Here is a 19,081-nt window from a genome sequence, read left to right on the forward strand (position 1 = left end):
ATTGCACAAAACAGTGCGATACGCTAAACAGCGCGAGTGTAAACTGCACAAAATAGTGCAATGCGCAAGAAAGCGCGAGTGATAAAATGCATGCACAATGCAAGACTTGGCACACAGCTTACAACATAGCATTCCATTCATTTGGCGCGCAGCTCACAACACAACACTTTGTTTGTTTGGCACGCGGCTCATAACACAATATTCTGTTCATTCGGCACGCAGCTCGACACACAGCACTCTGTTGATCTGGGCACACAACTCTTTCGGGCACACAGCTCATTCGGGCACACAGCTCATTTTTCGGGCACATGGCAGATCTCGGGCACACAACTCGTTTGGGGGCACACAGCTCATTCGGGCACACAGCTCATTTTTCGAGCACACGGCAGATCTCGGGCACACAGCTCGTTTGGGGGCATACAGCTCATTTTTGGGCACACGACTCATTTTTCGGGCACGCAGTTCGTTTTTTCAAGCACACGGCTCATTTCGGGCACACTACTCATTCTTCGGGCACACAGCTCGTTCTTTAGGCACACAGCTCATTCTTCGGGGGACACAGCTCATTCTTCGGGCACACAGCTCGCAACACAGAATTCTATTGAGTTGGCACACAGCTTGTTCTGAACACTCAGTCTATAACACAGCATTCTGTTTGCATTTTGAACACACAGCTCTAGCACTTGAATTTTTGAAATCTGAACACACAGCTCAAACCTTTTGTTGTGAACACACAGCCCACATTTTGATGGTGAATACACAGCCCACAGTTTTTGAAAGTTGAACACGCAGCCCAAACTTTTGATGATGAACACATAGCCCACAGTTTTGAAAGTTGAACACACAACCCAAACTTTTTGTAATCTGAACACACAACTCACAGTTTTTGAAATCTGAACACGTAGCCCAAACTCTTGAGGTGAACACACAGCCCACAGTTTTTGAAAGTTGAACACACAACCCAAACTTTTGACGTGAACACACAGCCCACAGTTTTTGAAATTTGAATACGCAGTGAACACACAGCCCATAGTTTTTGAAAGTTGAACACACGGCCCAAACTCTTGAGGTGAACACACAGCCCACTGTTTCTGAAAGTTGAACACACAGCCCAAACTCTTGAATTTCTGAACACGCAGCCCATTTTGATTGTGAACACGCAGCACACACTTGTTGAAAGAAGTTGAACACGCAGCCCAAATTTTTGAATCTCTGAACACGCAGCCCATATTTTGAACGTGAACACGCGGCACACACTTGTTGAAAGTCGAACACGCAGCCCAAACTTTTGAATTTCTGAACACGCAGCCCATTTTGATTGTGAACACGCAGCACACACTTGTTGAAAGTCGAACACACAGCCCAAACTTTTGAATTTCTGAACACGCAGTCCATTTTGATTGTGAACACGCAGCACACATTTGTTGAAAGAAGTTGAACACACAGCCTAAACTTTTGAATTTCTGAACACGCAGCTCATATTTGATTGTGAACACGCAGCACACACTTGTTGAAAGTCGAACACGCAGCCCAAACTTTTGAATTTCTGAACACGCAGCTCATATTTTGAATGTGAACATGCAGCACACATTTGTTGAAAGAAGTTGAACACGCAGCCTAAACTTTTGAATTTCTGAACACGTAGCTCATTTTGATTGTGAACACGCAGCACACATTTGTTGAAAGAAGTTGAACACGCAGCCCAAACTTTTGAATTTCTGAACACGCAGCTCATATTTTGAATGTGAACACGCAGCACACACTTGTTGAAAGTCGAACACGCAGCTCAAACTTTTGAATTTCTGAACACGCAGCCCATTTTGATTGTGAACACGCAACTCACACATTTCAATTCCGAATGAACAGCTCACACTTTATGTTGAACATGTAGCTCATCCACTTCAATTCTAAACACGCAGCTCATATACCTCATGTTGAACACGCAGTTCACACATTTCAATTCTGAATGCACAACTCATATACCTCAATTCTGAACACGCAGCTCATATACCTCATGTTGAACACACAGCTCACATATTTCAGTTCTAAACGCACAGCTCATATACCTCAATTCTGAACACGCAACTCATATACCTCATGTTGAACACGCAGTTCACACATTTCAATTCTGAACGCACAGCTCATACTTTATGTTCAGGATGCGACGACGAAACTTGCAGAAGTTGAAACAAACTCAGATGCCCGACATTTTCCCTTTTTCTTTTGCTTTGAAGTCTAGACCCTATATAGTTTCAGATAGGTCTTGGTTTTACTGTTCCCATATGACCTGGGTCAAACCCTGCAGTTTTTTGAAAGAACAAACTCTTGTTTTGTACAAATGTGGAGAACGACACAGCACTCCTGAACACAAAACGATTCATTTTGAAATTGAGAAATGAATTCTTAACCGGGTATTGAGCCTACGACAGAACACAATGCACTACGACTCAACAAAGAAAAACAAAAGGTAAACAACCTAAACACAAACACACGCTTGGAACGACTCAAGGCAATAATCGAGACAAACAAAACAAAAGACACGACACACAGACGTGTTACAAAGACGAGAGACCTCTTAGTACGCGAGGAGCCAGTTTCTTCGGGTATTATTTCCCACCCTTTGTCATTTGTGATTCTCACATCACTCGACCCTCAGGCTCTGCTTTTGTTGAAAAAGCCATTTTCCTCACTTTTTCTTTCAGCGCACATCTCTCTATTCTTTAATCTCTCATTTTTTATCCCTCCCCTGGGTGGTTGATGGATGAACAAGAAGTTGCGGGCTCACGCCCAACATAATCAGCTCGCGGCTATTTCCTTCGGAGACATCTGTCGACGCGCCGGATGAGGGAATGGAGTATCTTGATCCATTCCAATCCTGTGCTTCGCACTTGGCTTGATATCTCGCTGCTTGGAGGATGAGAGAGCTTTCAGCCCTTTTGCTGTTAACTTTAGTTGTGCCTTTTTCTGGCAGGTAGAGTGCCCTTCTTGGCAAGTATGGTGCCCTTTCTGGAAAATGCATTGATAAATGGTTAAAGATAGAAAACCTGACTCAACTGTGCCCCTAGTTCATCATTTTAACCATTTTTTATTTTTTTGCTTTTGCTAAAAACTATTTTAACCAAAATAAGAGTTAGATTAACACGCTTGTTCGATTTTCTGATTTGAAATCATGCAAGTCAGGTTATGAGCACTGAAAGTTTTCCTTTTTTGGGTCCAAAAAATGGTCCAGTTTTGAAAAATAGAATACTTTTCGAGAAAATTAGTCAACCTTGGTAAAAATTCTCAAAAACTGTTTTTGCAAATGGCCACCGCTCAACGAGCATGGAACCTTACTCTTGAGATGCACAACCTCAGATCCGAAGGAAAATTGCCCTTTGTCTGAACGGCACCGTATGGCAATGGGAAATTGCCCCTTGATTGAACAGCACCGCAGCACACTGTATGGCAACGAAAGTTGCCCCTTGTTTGAATGGTGCCGCAGCGCACTGTATGGCAACAGAAAGTTGCCCCCTTGCTTGAATGGTGCCACAGCGCATTGTAATCAGTCCTCAGAGTGACGGTCACAACCGAACTCTCGGATACAGAAAAGGCAAAGATGATCAAAACCACTACATGGACACAGTCGAATTTGAAGTGTTTTATGGCTGGACTTCGGAATGAAGTTGCCTACGTATCCCAAAGATGGAAATCAAGCCTTACGTAGTTCGGGGTTAAGGTACACTCGGGTATTAACCTCTCCTTTTACGCTCTAACTTTTGCCAAGGCCGCCCTTCCGGGTTTTCAACCTTGCGAGCTATGTTTTCCTTTTCTTTTCTTTTCGATTCTTTTTCGTTTCATTTCATTTCTTTTCTTTTTCTCTTTTTTTTATCTCTTTTTTTTTCTTTTCTTTTTTTCATTCTTTGCATTTTTTTCTTTTCTTTTCTCTTTTCTTTTTTTCTTGCTCTAACTTTTTCCTGGGTCGCCCTTTCGAGTTTTTGGCCCAGCGAGCCTCTCAAGGGTAAAAGTGTAGCTTTGTCCATGTCAATTGGTTTTAAGATCTTGAAGTCATCTGAATCCAGGAGAATGGCTGCTATTCGCTGACGATGCAGGAGTCCATCTAATGGGGGGCTGAATTTGCCCCTAGCGTTGTGGATAGGAACTCGGTTGTCCTTCAGCAATACTTTCTTCTTTCTTCCCTTCTGGGATTTTGCATTCTTGCCAGTCTTTATTGATTTGCAGAATGATCCATCTTCAACTCTTCGCGCACACCTGACATTTTTCTGCCCCTAGTTCCAGGGGTGCTTCTGATCTAGCTTTGCAAGCTTCTTTTGACGATGGCTGGCCTTCTCGACCTGACTTTATTGCCGTTAACGCATAGGCTGCTTCGAATCTGGTCACACAGGCCTCACATTGCGGTTGGCCGTTAAACATTCTGAATTAAGGTTCAAGGTTTGAAATCAAGAGGGGTCAGGTCTCGAGGCTAAGAGCGATCCTAAGCTGCACAATCTCAAGAGCGATTCTGCACAGGTCTTCGCAGGACGGCGCAAAACATTTTTTTGAAATCTTTTAAGAAAGCGACAAATCGCTCGCGCTGAAGACAATGTAGAACCAATCTGGATCAAGCCAAGATCCTTCTCAGTACTCACACTAACAAACATGATCTCAATCATTAAGGGCTTAGCACGCCTCTCTTTCCCTCAATTGATCAAATTTTGCAAAACCCGAGGAATTCCTCCCTCTTCGTTTTCATCACAGTGTTTGAAACGTTTTGGAAAACTTAGGTCAACGCAATGAGTTCGAGGCACAGAAAAGTAGGCAAAAAGTACTGCCGTTTCATTCAAACTTTCTGGCACAACTGGTGCAAGGCAGAAGCAAACACAAGGGTGTGAAAATCACTGCTGTTCATTCAAATCTGTTGGCATAACTGGCTCCAAGGAAAAAACAGACTCACACGAAAGCAAAAAGACAAACACAAAACAAGATAGTGATGTCCAAGGTAACACCCTCAGAATCACCCGACTCCAACGCAACAGGACTGACTCGATACAACAAGATAGACCCGACTGACTTAGTACAAAAGGACTGACTATTTACAAAACAACAAAACTGACCCAATACCCAAGTCAGAAAGTACAAAAACTAGTATTTGCATGTGTTCAAAACAGTGCGTGCCATTCCCACGTCTGGAGTAAATCGAGCGCCACCCGCAGCTGGTTCATCCCCCGATCACATCACATTATCCCCCACAAGTTCACTGATCAAGTGCCGATAGGCTTTGCAGGACCTGGTGCGGCAATGACCTCGTTGTCAAACAGATCTTGTACATCATGGCGCAGACAAAAGCAACTGTCGGTACTGTGACCGGTTTGTTGATGGTATGCACAGTATTGGGTACCATCATACTTAGCTAGAAGGGGACTTGGGAGAGGCCGAGGCTCGAGGGGTTTGAGATGCCCTTTTTCGATGAGGATTTGAAGGGCCTTAGACAAAGGCATGTAGAGGGCATGGAAGACCCTGCGACCTCGAGGCGGATACTTTAAGGTTTGCTGACTTTTGCTGGACGCACTAGCGAAAGGGTCAGCAGGTGCTGGCTTGGTTTGCCGATCTCTTCCGAGTGTAGGATTAGAGCTCAAAGGATCGTTTCTGGTATGATGGCCCTTCTCCCGGTTTGCCCCTTAGCTTGAACTGCTCTCACTCTAAGTGGGGAAAGTGTCATCCACAGTCTTAGCCACAACTACAAATACTTGTTGCTTATTCAAACCCCCGGCTTTCAGAGCCTCAACAGCTTGCTGGAGTTGTTCATAGGGATTAGTGTCCACCTTCTCCTTGTTCTTTTCACTAGCCGCAGCTTGGTGGGAGATTTGGGTTGCTTGATTAGTGCGAAGTCCAGCTACTGTTGACATGTCATTGCCAAAGCTTGAGACAGCTTCAGGTTGGCCGAGCTCAATTACAATTCGCCCCAGTAGCGGGGCCTCCTGCGGTATAAAGTTCCCGGCATACAATGTGGTTGGTGGCGGAGCCGACATTCCGTAGGCTAGATCAGCCACAGATCTCTGAAGATCGCCAATCATTCCCATCAACTCGAAAGTGGTGGGCTCATGGGCTTGAAATAGTTGGGGTTCCCAGATCGGATGTGTGGCAGGTGACCTGGGCGGGTGTGGCATGTCAACATCGGTCTCACCCTGCATGGTGATTCCCTGGTTTAATGCGGCTGCCATAACCACTATTTTCGTCTGAATTCAGTGTCATCATGAGTTCGCTGAACTGATTGGAGATGATTTGACTGGTGACTGACGAATTAGACGTCTGCCTTGTCCCAGCGAAGAAGAACACCGACTATTCTGAACTAAGTCTCTGAACCCCCCCTGAAAGAGAAGACAAGTAGCATTTCAGCCCAATTTCATCGGAACTGACACAGGCATAGCTGAATGACTGTTCTTTACTACTGATCACTGTTTTCCAAAAATATTGCCCCAAAAACTGAATATGATACCCGCAGATAACTGATTCCCAAGATACCGAGCTGGTGCCCGCAGGCCTGATACCCAAACTTGTGAACTGATACATGCATTCCTGTAGAGACGCACTCTAAAAGCACATAGCAAGCAAGTGAGAGCCAAAACACCCCTATGTTGGGGTAGGGTTTCCCTATCCTATTTTGTCAGGAACTAGGGTTTCACTACGCACGCAACGGTTTCAAACAACCTATAATTGGGTAAGCAACCTGTCCTAGCTTGGAATGGTTACTATGGATTCCGAATATGCACTAGGTCGAATGGTCAAAAGGGTGCGCCGGTAAAACCGGGATTTGTGTTCCCATACTGGCAGAGCCCACAACCGGTCAGCCTTATGGTCATGCCTTGACAAGACAAGCCTCTGGCAAACCGTTCAGGAATAGCAGATGGCAAACACGGTGTCCTAGGCGCACCAATGCACATGCAATGCAAAGAAACAGATAAGTGTAGTCAAAAACAGATATCATGAGTTCGAGTCAAGTTCTCTAAGTCCCCAGCAGAGTCGCCAGAAACTGTAGACGTCCCTGAACGCCCCGGGAGGATGAGTCTCGTTCTGTTCATTTGGGCTCACTACATGTTCGGACTCTCAAATTGTCACGGTTCTAAATCTGAACCAAATAGTCCAAATCCGGCAAATCGTTTTGAGAAAATAGATTTTGAAAGAAGTGCCAAACATGGACTGCTTTACCAGATATAGAGTCGCCACCTAAATGTTTTATTTTGGGGAAATTTAGAAAACCCTGACTCGTTTGCCTAAGGCCACGTGTCCGTCATCACCAAAGTTGCCTCGGCTCGGGAACTTGGGTACGATTGGGGAAGATCACTTCGTGAGCACCCCCGCTCGCCCGATCAAAGATCGGCCTCTACTAACCATGATATCTATTTTTGAAAACATTATGCGCTCTTATTCCGGTTATTAGACTAGATTTACTATGTGATGCACACAGCATACAAGCATAGACTGGGTCGCCTGAATTGGAACAAAACATTTCATGTTTGTTTAGTTGAAAATGGTTTGATGGTGCTACCCACAAGTAGGCTAAGACGTGGATTTGCCACCCTCGGATGGGCTTAGAAAACATGATTTTGCCACTATCTAGTGGGCTTAAAACTCACAGTCAACGAATTGTTCCAATTCAAATAACCCAGCCTTCACCCACAGGCATTCAGGCAGTTTATATCACATAAGCACATAGCCTCATGGCAAGCATGCTATCATGGCAGTCACTCACACGCATGCAAGGATGCTAAAGCATAAAACTTACCGAGTACTCCAAGCCAAAACAGAAGCTGATTAGAAACCCATGCATGATCCTAACTATACAGAAATGCCTAATGCAACACATGCAAGATGCAACTAAGATAGGCTCGGCTATTCTAAAGATGGCATGTGAAATGCTACAGGTAACAAGTATTCAACTCGGAATTGAAATATAATGCAGTTAGTATGATGCGCCGAGCCCGGTGCATACAAAATAGATGAATCAATGTAAACATGCTATTATACTGTATGCTAATTGAAACATGCCCTAATCTAACCATCATAAGCGGGTAAATAAAAGGGAGAAAGACGTGGGGTTGGAAGACATACATCACACACACGCACACTTATTACAATTGTGCCCTCACCCGGAGGGTCCGAATAAATAATATACAGTTCTGAATAAATAGTACAGTCTGAATAAGTACAAAATCCTAATTAATTAGCAAATTAATCTAGGAAAGCAGTAAATTGCACGCAAATCTGTGGACCGCCTCAGCTCTGTTCCAATGATGGATGATGCATGCTCTAGTTGTCTTGCGTGGAAATCCATTGCGATGCCTCGGTTCGCCTCTGTTTGCAATTGTTCTCAGGATGCGTGCCAAGCTCCGGAAGGCTGCCGATTTCTGATTTGCTGCAACAGAGAGCAACACAGGGGCATGGCAAAGTATTTTCACATATGCATGACTACTCTTCAGGGAGTGTAGTCCTCGATCCTCGTGCCACCAATCACGCATCTCGATGCATGATGGCTGAGGAGTCGATTTGCATGACTCAATATGAAATGAATGCGCATATGGACATAACAAGGCCTAAACTCCATCATGGGTAATCCGGAGTGTCGGCGACAGGGAATTGAGACACGTTCTGTCACTCGGAGTACGAAACGTCCCTCGTTTCCCGTGCTTGGGCTAACTCCTATCCCAACCACTATGCAATATGCATGACATGCATGAATGCGATCCTAACATGCATCCTAGCATACACAATGCTATGAAATGGCATACACAATGCACGATGTAACGAGACATACACAATGCTCTAATATACAACCTAGCATACACAATGCTGCGAAATGAAATGGCATACATAATGCACGATGGACTTACACCAACATGAGTGGACCTCAGCCACACTCACATCAGTAGCCATTAGGTGAAAATGGGACTATCGAAATGCGTGCACACATGCACGCAAATCGATGACTGATCCTAGGCATAACATGCGACTCTAACAAGGCATGGCAAGGGATGCAAGATGGCATACAAACTCACAAATTCCAGCACTGAAATATGATGCTAAACAGCCCCGAAACATGGAAAAATGACACCCGATGCATGAGATGAACCCCGAAACTCGAAACTAGGCACATGGAATAACTTATAGCTATACAAAGCATTCATTATTTGATCATGAAGTCTAAAGACAGAGCCAAGGCAGTCCCAAAACATGAACATTTCCAGTTCAAAGCATGGCCAAAAGATGCTAGCAAGATGGACTAAAATAGCATGCAACTTTGACTAGCAAACATGAGTTATATGGCAAGTATAGGATGCACATGGAATCTTACCAAACCAGAAAAAATCAGTGAATAAAACATGTGAAAATATTCCCAAATAACCATGGAGATGCAACCAATACATGCAAAAATGATGAGCTCCTTTAGAGGGCCATGCAATGGATTATTAAGCACATACAAGGTGGACACTTAGCATGGCATAAGAAACTATGAAGATCAAATATGGTAATCTTAGAACTCACTAAATTGACCCTGGAAAGTGACTTCGAAGCATGCAAGATAGGGTCTCTTTGGAAGGCCAAAAATGACCACCAAACAAGTCAAGGTGAAAGGGGGTCACCCCCCTCTGATTTGGAGGCTCAAAATAGTGTGTTCGCCACTGAAAGTCCACTGTATTTCAGTGGCTATAAGGCCAAACCAAGCAAGCCACAAGAGCTTAGGTGTAAGGCTCAAAATAAGGGACAATCAAGCATGCAAGGAAGCATATGACCTCAAACGAGAAAATGCCCTTAATAAAACATGAAGATTATGTCAAAAGGAGACTCTTTTCAGTTGATAACAAATCTCAAAAGTGAACACAAATAGGGCTAATCTATTATGCAAAAAAAGCCCTAAAAAAGAGATTAGAGACAAGGGACAGCAGCTGGCCCCAAATAGCAAAGAACCCTTCAAAAAATTTGAATAGGGGCTCAAAACAAGGCACTTTATAGTTTATATCAAGTCTCGAAAATAAACACAAGTGAGGCTAAAACAACATGCAAGAAAAAGGCCAAAAACAGGGATAAAGAGACAAGTGGTAGCAGCTGGCCTCAAACAGAGGAGATCCCTTCAACAAAGTTGAAGAGGGGCTCGAAAAAAGACATTTTATAGTTTATGAACAATTCCAAAACAGCTCACAAATAAGACTAAAATACCATGCAAAAATAGGCCTAAACGAGAGATTAAACACAAAGGGTAAGGACAAGACCTCAAACAGCAAAAAGTCCTTGATCAAACATGAAGAGGAGCTCAAAATATGACTATTTATAGTTCATGTCGGAGCTCAAAAATGTAAGCAAAAAGGGCTAAGATATAGAACAAAATAAGGCAAGAAAGAGGGAGAAGATGACTCACCCTTGTAGCACAAGTCTTCAGCAGCTTTTGGTCCAAGAAGAGGAGCTCCTAACCTCTGAAAAGCAGCCTCAAGTTTCTGGAATGGAGTGTGGAGGTTGTAGGCTTGGAGGTGGTGTGTAAAGGTCAAGAACAATGGGTGTTCGGAGCTTGAAAATGGAGAGTAATGGAGGAGGGAAGGGTGTATGCTCCAGCTGGTTTTCTGACCCTTCAAAATGGAGCTGGGGTGCTGGCTTTATAGAGGAGAGGCCAAGGGAAAAGGGGGGGAAAAACAAATTCAAATTTTCCCCCCAAAAGGCAGCCCCTCGAATACAGAATCTGGGGGAAAACAGCTGGCACAGCTGGAATACACTTGGAGAGAGGATCATGGCCGGCCAGGTTCAAAAGGTTCAAGTGGCCGGCCGGCCACCCCCCTGGCCAGCCGGCCAGGGGTCAATAGGGTCAATCAAAATTGCTGGCCAGCCACCCCAAAAAGGTGGCCTCTCATGTGTGCACAACATAAATATGTGGTCAAAACCCAAAAAATGTGAACCAGGAGAGAGAAAAGCCAACTTTTTAGAGGGGTTCAAAAGGGTCAGTGCCAATTACTGGCCGGCCTATTCATATTGGTGGCCTCCCAGGTGTGTACAACACGAATATGGGGTTTAGGGCTAAAGAAAGTGGCCCGGGAGTGGTCAACATTAGCTTTCTAGTGAGGAAAACAGGCGACGGAGAGCGATGAAGAAATAAAACTGGCTTTTCAGAAATATTGCTGGCCTCCCACCCTCCGACAAGCTTTCTAACAATGAAAATAAGGTCTCCACCAAAAATGAACCAAAACGGATGCAAAACAGAGGTTCGGGGACCGAAACGCGCGGCCCGGGGCCCCGAAAATGGGCTGTTAAACACCGGAGGTGGCATTCGACCACGAAGTTGGTCTCTCGAGCCACAGTGTCCCTCTAAAGGGAGGAAATAAGGTGTGTACCAAAAAACGGAGCAAACGGAAGTAATTAAGCAGTCCCGAACCGAGGCACACGGCCGACGGCTCTGAAAATCGGAAACTGGCCTCCAAACGGGAAAAATGGCCTACGACCACGAAACGTAGCCTACGGCCGCTGAGAGATGGTCTACGAGACCTCTCCCTCCCTTTGGGAAGAGAAAACAGGACCTGGTTCGCAAATCGAGGCAAAGCACAAAAGAGCCTCGAAGTCCAGAGGCAAGGCTCGCAGCCGAGACTCTGAAACCTCAGAATGAGCACAGTATGCAACATCACCGAGCGCTCAGTTGGTGACGTCTGATTCTTAAGGTCGGTCAAAAATGGGGTGCCTACAACACCATGGGGGAGAGGGGAGGAGCCTCTAGCCATCAAGGCTGGCAACTAATGCTAGCAAAACTGCCTAATCAATTTTGTAAAACTGATGAGCCTTAAATGTGTGAGTTATATACACATTTATGAGGTAATTTCTTATTCAACCGTTTTTCTCCAACATTTATGCCCACAACAAATGTTGTTTAACTTTTCTTTACTATAGTTTTTATGTTTTTGAAAACAAAAAATAATGTAAAGTTCGAAAACATTCATCATTCACATCTTTCCCATTTTTGTATAATAATAAAGAAATTAGTGAAACATCCCTCTCCAACTTTGAGGTCCAAGATGTTTTTCTTTTATTAACTAAGGTCCCTCGATAAAAATTTTATGTGATCATACCAAAGAAATTTCAAAATTTGTCTATGAAAATTAAAAAATTTCTGTGTCGAGATTGGAATTTCTCTCTGTAGGGCTCAATTTCTCTTAGTCGAATTTTTTCTGTGAAAATGCTGAGAGACCTTAATTACAATGAAAATATTGTATGTCCTTTATATTATAAAATTTTAATATCATCGACCTTAAAAAAATCCCTAAAAACAATTTATGAAATTTGAAAATAATTTTTTTATTGCTTCCTCAAAACAATTATTTTATATTAAAAAAATCATTAAAATAGCCTTCAAAAAATAATTCACCTAATAAATAAGTATTTATGTAAGTTAATGCAATTTTTTTGGTATTCAAAGTGAGAAGCTAATTAATGAGATTTTTATTTTTTCTTAATACAGTTGACAATGGTGGCAAGTCATGCAACTCTATCTCTTGAAGCATACTGGAACTCGGTTCTGCCAAACTCTCCTATGCCTAAGGCTGTCAAGGATCTTTTACACCCTAGTTAGTCTTCTACTCTAGGCAGTAATCATTTGGGTAAATAACAATTTAACCCTCTGTGGTTTACTCAAAAAATAAGGAACCCCCTGTAGTTTCATTTGTAACACTTTAACCTCTAGACTTTATGGCATGTTGTAATTTCTGACGGACGTAATAGAAATGCACAAAACGACATCGTTTTGTACTGCCTGATCAAAAACAAAAAAGAAAAAAAAGAAAAAGAAAAAGGAAAAAAGGGGAAAGAAGAGAGAGAAAGAGGCAGAGACAGAGTTAGAAAGATATTGCAACCAAAGAAAGAAGGAGAAATATAAATATGAACATGTATATATATACAGAAAGAAGAAGGCTATGATTTCATTTTCTTCAATATCTAATAATCAAGAACCCTTTAGGTGGAGAAGTTATTTGGTGGTCTTGGATTTGGATTTGGATTTGGATTTGAATCTGGATTTGGGTGTGTATATATATTTTCTGATCTCTAATTATTCCATATATATGGAGAAATATATATGAACATGTATATATATACAGGAAGAAGAAGTTTATGATTTCATTTTCTTCTATATCTAATATTCAAGAACCCTTTGGGTGGAGAAGTTATTTTGTGGTCTTGGATTTGGATTTACATGTGTATGTGTGTTTTCTAATCTCTAATCATTCCATATATATATATAAGTTGAATGAACATGTATATACATGCCCTCATTTCATATTTTTTTAACTTCATACTTGATAGTCCACCCTGTAAGAATATCCATAAAGTGGCCCATATGCCACATGTTTGTTTTATTTATTTAGTTATTTATATTATATATATTTAATTAGTTTAATGGTTAATGGGTAACTAACGTCTGTTCACTATCCCACATGGTGGTTTCATGAGACCTTACAACTTCCCTGACGGTGGGAAATTATAAGGGGTTACACTTGGATATGGGTCCAAGCCTATCTATATATATGCATATGATAGCCATCAAACACAGACGTTGTTTTGTGAATAGAATAGGCTTGAAACTCTGTTCCTTTCACTTTTCCCATATGATTCTATAAAAGTGTTCTGGGAGTAGGTTTTGTTTATACATTCAAGATTGGATCATTCAATGATAAAGATTCAAAGGCTTGAACATCATGGCAGGAGGTATTCTTCTTTCTGAATTAAATTTATTTTAATTCTCACAATTGGTATCAGAGCCACCTTTTGTCCTTGTTGTTTAGCGTTATTGTATGTTATGGAGACCAAATCTTATTGCATTCTGTTTTATACACTTGCTGGGCCCATGTTCCGTTATGATTTTGACATGATAATTTTCTTCATGTGATTCGATTTGTTTTGTTGGCTATAATATATTATTTTGGTTTACGCTTCCTAATATTTTGATTAGTCTGAGTACACCACGTCTCTGTTTTTAGCCCTTTGTTTATTTTCTTCTGTCAAGGAGGCTTTGGAACTTGCAAGCCATCATACTTTTGAATATAAAATTGATAGTCTAATACTTAATAATGAAGTTTCAGTCAATATGGTGCCATCATTATACGTGACTTGTGATTGTGCCATATAGTTTAACATTATTTAATGTTTGAATTATCAGAATGAATATTCATTGTTTGATTCATCTTAATATATATATATATATATATATATATATATATATATGTATATGCAGTCATTCTGTTATGTGATTGTAGTATTTTAGTTTATTTTAAAAGGCATGAAAGACTTGAATTTCTTTTTAGAATTTTCATAAAGAAATTTTAACATGTTGTTAAGAATGTTTTGTTTATTATAGTTGCATGTTTAAATAGTAAGCAAATTCAATTGAATTTCATACAGTGAATTATAACATGTTCTTTTAGTTTTATAATTTTTGAGATTCATTGGCATGTTATCTAAAATAATGTAATATTATATTACATGCATTAAGGTCATTATTTATGCATTGAAAATTCATGTGAAATAGGAGCATGAATACACTATGTGTTGGGCTTATGGAATTTATTTTGGTCCAATTTTTAAGCAAAATCTAGTATAAGGTTGAATTACATGTATTTGGTCTTGAGATTTTTCATGTGATATTACTCTGATTGTATGTATTATACATTATGTGCATTGAAAGATTATGTATTTGTTGTAACTATAAGGATTTGCTCACATTAATAAATTATGCCATATTTAAAAATTTTATTCTGTTTTAAGAGTAGCCACAGCATCTTAAGACATAAAGATGTGATCCTCAGTATTTTGATCACATAAAGTTAAAAATTAATTTGGCATTTTTCATTGCAATTATATTTTATCAATAATTTCTTGGTCCATGTCATGCCCCGTATTTTATTACTCGGATAACCTTACCAATATTCATTAATTAAGTCCATTTACAAATAACATTTCATCCAAGGATGAAATGTTATTTGTAAATGGACTTAATTAATGAAATGATGAATAATTAAATATACATATTCCCTCTCGTTATACAACAATGACATTTACATACAAATAAAAGAAATGCCCTAAGGCTTACAATAAAAGAGAAGACACTACTCTTTACAAAAAAATGGCACTCAGCCAAACAACAAATAAAGTAGTACAATCCATCACTACATTACACTTATGAAATGGTACAAACCATTGTTTGATCTTCAAATCCGAAAAGCATTCCCTGTACACATGTACAGGCAGGAGGTAAGCAACCACTAGCCCACCAAGCAATCTCATATTAAAACATTAGAAGATATGCGGGTATAAAGATACTCATACATATATGTGAAATCATATCATGTCAAAATCATATGATTTTATCACATAATCTCTTAAATCCAATTTATTTAATTAACCACAACCAGTTAACTTAAATAAATAAACATGCTTCAATAGCAACATGACATCCTTTTCAATCCATTCAATTATCTCATTATCAATTGAATCAAATAATTAAACAATTCATAATGATATCTAACAAAGCATCAAATACATTTTATGCAGTCTTATGAGATGAATGCATATGCCATGTCATGCTCAAAATATTTTTCTCATCTTTTGAAAATCTTATGCACAATGCTAATTTGAAAACACAGTAATCCATCAATTTCAATAAAATTCTAAGGTGGTAAATACGACTCAAGTAATCCCTAGGCTGGTGTCTGCAAATAGACTATACAAGTACTACCAATTTGTTATTTTTACCAGTATTAACTGGAACGCTCGACGCCTATCATCTACACCATCTTTCAATCCCTAGACTGGTGTTTGCAAGTAGACTATACAAGTACTACCAATTTTTCATTTTTACCAGTATGAACTAGAAGGCTCGACACCTATCATCTACACCACCTTTCAAGACTTACCATTGTATTTATCCCAAAATCATTTCCTGAAAACTTGTTTCCCTACATTCCGTTCTCGATGCAAAGTTTTCAAATTAAATTTCAAAGCTCATCATTATCAAATGAATTGATATGCCAATGCAATGATTAATAATACAATTCAATATTTCTTCCACTTTCAATACTTCCATACAATATTCCCATTGTGATCAAAATTCTCATTTCTCATTTCAATATAATTTCTAATACAATTCCAAGAAATAATACAACCATATCCATATTCATATAGTCTCCACATATTAATCAACATTCCCAATTTAGTCATTTCAAGATAAATTTATAACATGTTATATATCAAACTTCCAATGTTCTATCATTTCTCATCCTTCCAAGAAATCCCTCATTTAAATGCAACATGGTAAATTTTCACCAATAGCCAAAATAGTTATCTCTAATATATTAATTAAAAGATAACATCATGGACATACAATCCAACATATAACCATAACCTGGAATCTCCCATGATTCCCAACATTTAGAAACAAATGATATTCCGCATTTTATCAAATATGAACAACTACACTAGTTTTCATATCACAATCACGTCTGGTAACCTCTCAAGGTCCATTTCTAACCGTGTCGGTTTTATTCCAACAAATACATTAAGCAAAATAATACCGTTAATGCCAAAAAAAAACATCATTTTCTTTCCAAACTCATTCTCCAAGCATTATTCAACTATGACATCCTATTTTGATCAAAAGCCCCAAAATTTAAACGTAATTCCTTTGTTTTCTTTAAAAATGCTCTTTTGGTCGCAAAACGGTAAAAATTTCAAAACTAATCGAATCGAAGTCCGTTTTTGTTTAAATTTAAAACATAACTCTTTCATAACCTTACAAACATATTCCACGTTTACACTTTCGCAATTTGGACATCAACTCTTTATTTTTCTCAAAATTTCTCTTTTAAGCAAATAAATCACAAATTTTTCAAAAATCCTAATTAAATTATATACAATTCTAAGCTCCATATAATCAAGTAAAAGTACATAAAGAAGTGTAGGAAAAATCCCTACTTAACAATTTACACGATATTCCTCAACATCAATTTATTTTTCTCAAAAATAAATTTCAAAACTCAAGGATGAGATAAATATTTCAACATCAATTTCTCAAAATAAATTATCTAACCATAATATGATGTAGATACAATCCATAGAACTATTAAATTTTATTTTATGATTTCTTTGCAAAATTATCAACACAAAATGATTTTTCCAAATCAATCTCAAAATGCCATATTCTTAACATTTCAACATAATTTTTTCTTCCAAAAATTACCAAGCAAAAATTTGAAAATATATATATGCAATACCTCTTATAATGATATATTTTCTCAAAATAACCCTAACATAGCTTTAATGTAAAAATATAAAGAAAGTTCCTATCTCAAATAATAAAGAAGAGCAGATCTAGAAGGCAAACATCGCCTGATCATGAATTCGAAACTACCATTGTGAAGAGTACCACGAGATCTCCAACTTTCATTTACAACACTTTTGCAAAATTTCACTCTAATGACTCTCACTCTAAGCTCAAAGATTGAGCATTAATGGAGAAAAATAAAGAGAGAGAGAGAGAGAGAGAGAGAGAGAGAGAGAGAGAGAGATATTGAGAGGAAGAGAGAGTTGAGCCCTCTGCTCAGCAAAATGAAAAGCAAAAAGGAGGGGAAGAGAGAGGCGTGGGGAAGACAACCCCACGTGGGTTTGGGGGCTTTCCCAAAAAAAAATGATTTCCCCAAAAATAATATAATTTTTGTAATAATATCTTCAAATTTTATAATATAAATTACAAAATAGCATAATTTTTTTCACCACAAAATATGATATTTTTGTACACCACAAAACATAATATTTTGTTCACCACAAAATATACACTTATTTTATTCACTATAAAAATATATAATTTTTTTACTATATGGTACACACCATAAAATCAACTATCAAATATTTATTATAATCCTATATAATAAATAATAACAACTCCCAAGGTGGTTACTACCAATCACATAATTAAAAAGGACCAAACAGTTAAACATGAGTCATTAAACAAACTCAATTTAAATTAAATCTAAGTGTAGACCGCCCCGAGAACTCCCAAGCTCCGCGCGCGAGGGCGCGAATTCGTTTGCTCTCTAGCTACTACAGTTTGGACTCAATGTCACGGTTCTGAATCTAATCTCGCAAAGTGCAATGCAAGACCAATAAATCACCAAAGAGTCCAAATCCGGCAAATCGTTTTGAAAAACTAATTTTTATAAAGAAGTGCCAAACATGGACTACTTTGCCAGATACAGAGTTGCCACCTAAATGTTTTATTTTGGAAAATTTAGGAAACCCTGACTCGTGACTAAGGCCACGTGTCCTTCATCACCAAAGTTGCCTCGGCTCGGGAACTTGGGTACGAGAGGGGAAGGTCATGCAATGAGCACCCCCGCTCGCCCGATCCAAAGATCGGCATTTACTAACATGATATGTTGTTTTTGAAAACACATGGGTTCTTGTTCCGGTTTATTAATCTATCATTACTATGTGATGCGCACAACATACAAGTATAGACTAAATAGCCTAAGTTGGAACAAAACATCTCATGTTTGTTTGTTTGAAAGTGATTTGAAGGTGCTACTCGCAAGTAGTCTAAGACGTGAATTTGCCACCCTCGAGTGGGCTTAGAAAACATGATTTTGCCACCTCAAGTGGGCATAAAACACACATTTTGATGAATTGTTCCAATTCAAGCAATCCAACCTTTACCCACAGGCATTCAAGCAGTTAATCACTTAAGCAGATAGCCTCATGGCAAGCATGCTAACATGACAATATACACATCTCATGCAGTATGCTAAAGCGTAAACACTCACAATGTACTCCGAGTCAAAACAGAGAACTAGTTAGAAATCATGCATGATCCTAGTTCATGTTAAGATGGCTAATGCAACACATGCAAAAATGCAACTAAGATAGGCTCGGCTATTCAAATATGTCATGTGAATGCAACTTGATAACATGTATTCAAATTGGTATTGAAATACAATACAGTTAGTATGATGCGCCGAACCTGGTGCATACAAGACAGATGAATGGATGCACGCATGCAAGCATAAGGATGCTAATTGAGATATGCCCTAAAACT

General features: G+C 39.4%; 1 pseudogene across 1 annotated transcript in view; it reads left to right on the top strand.

Moving 5' to 3' along the window:
* Positions 1–19,081, top strand: part of LOC114319473 (BURP domain-containing protein 5 pseudogene) — a 46,834-nt pseudogene that overhangs the window by 15,984 nt on the left and 11,769 nt on the right. Inside the window, exon 2 of the transcript XR_014344606.1 lies at positions 12,464–12,568. The product of XR_014344606.1 is annotated as a BURP domain-containing protein 5 pseudogene (transcript). The remainder of the gene's footprint in view (positions 1–12,463; positions 12,569–19,081) is intronic.

This window comes from Camellia sinensis, chromosome 11, assembly GCF_055761805.1.
Source record: "Camellia sinensis isolate YWXY chromosome 11, ASM5576180v1, whole genome shotgun sequence".
Classification (NCBI taxonomy): domain Eukaryota; kingdom Viridiplantae; phylum Streptophyta; class Magnoliopsida; order Ericales; family Theaceae; genus Camellia; species Camellia sinensis.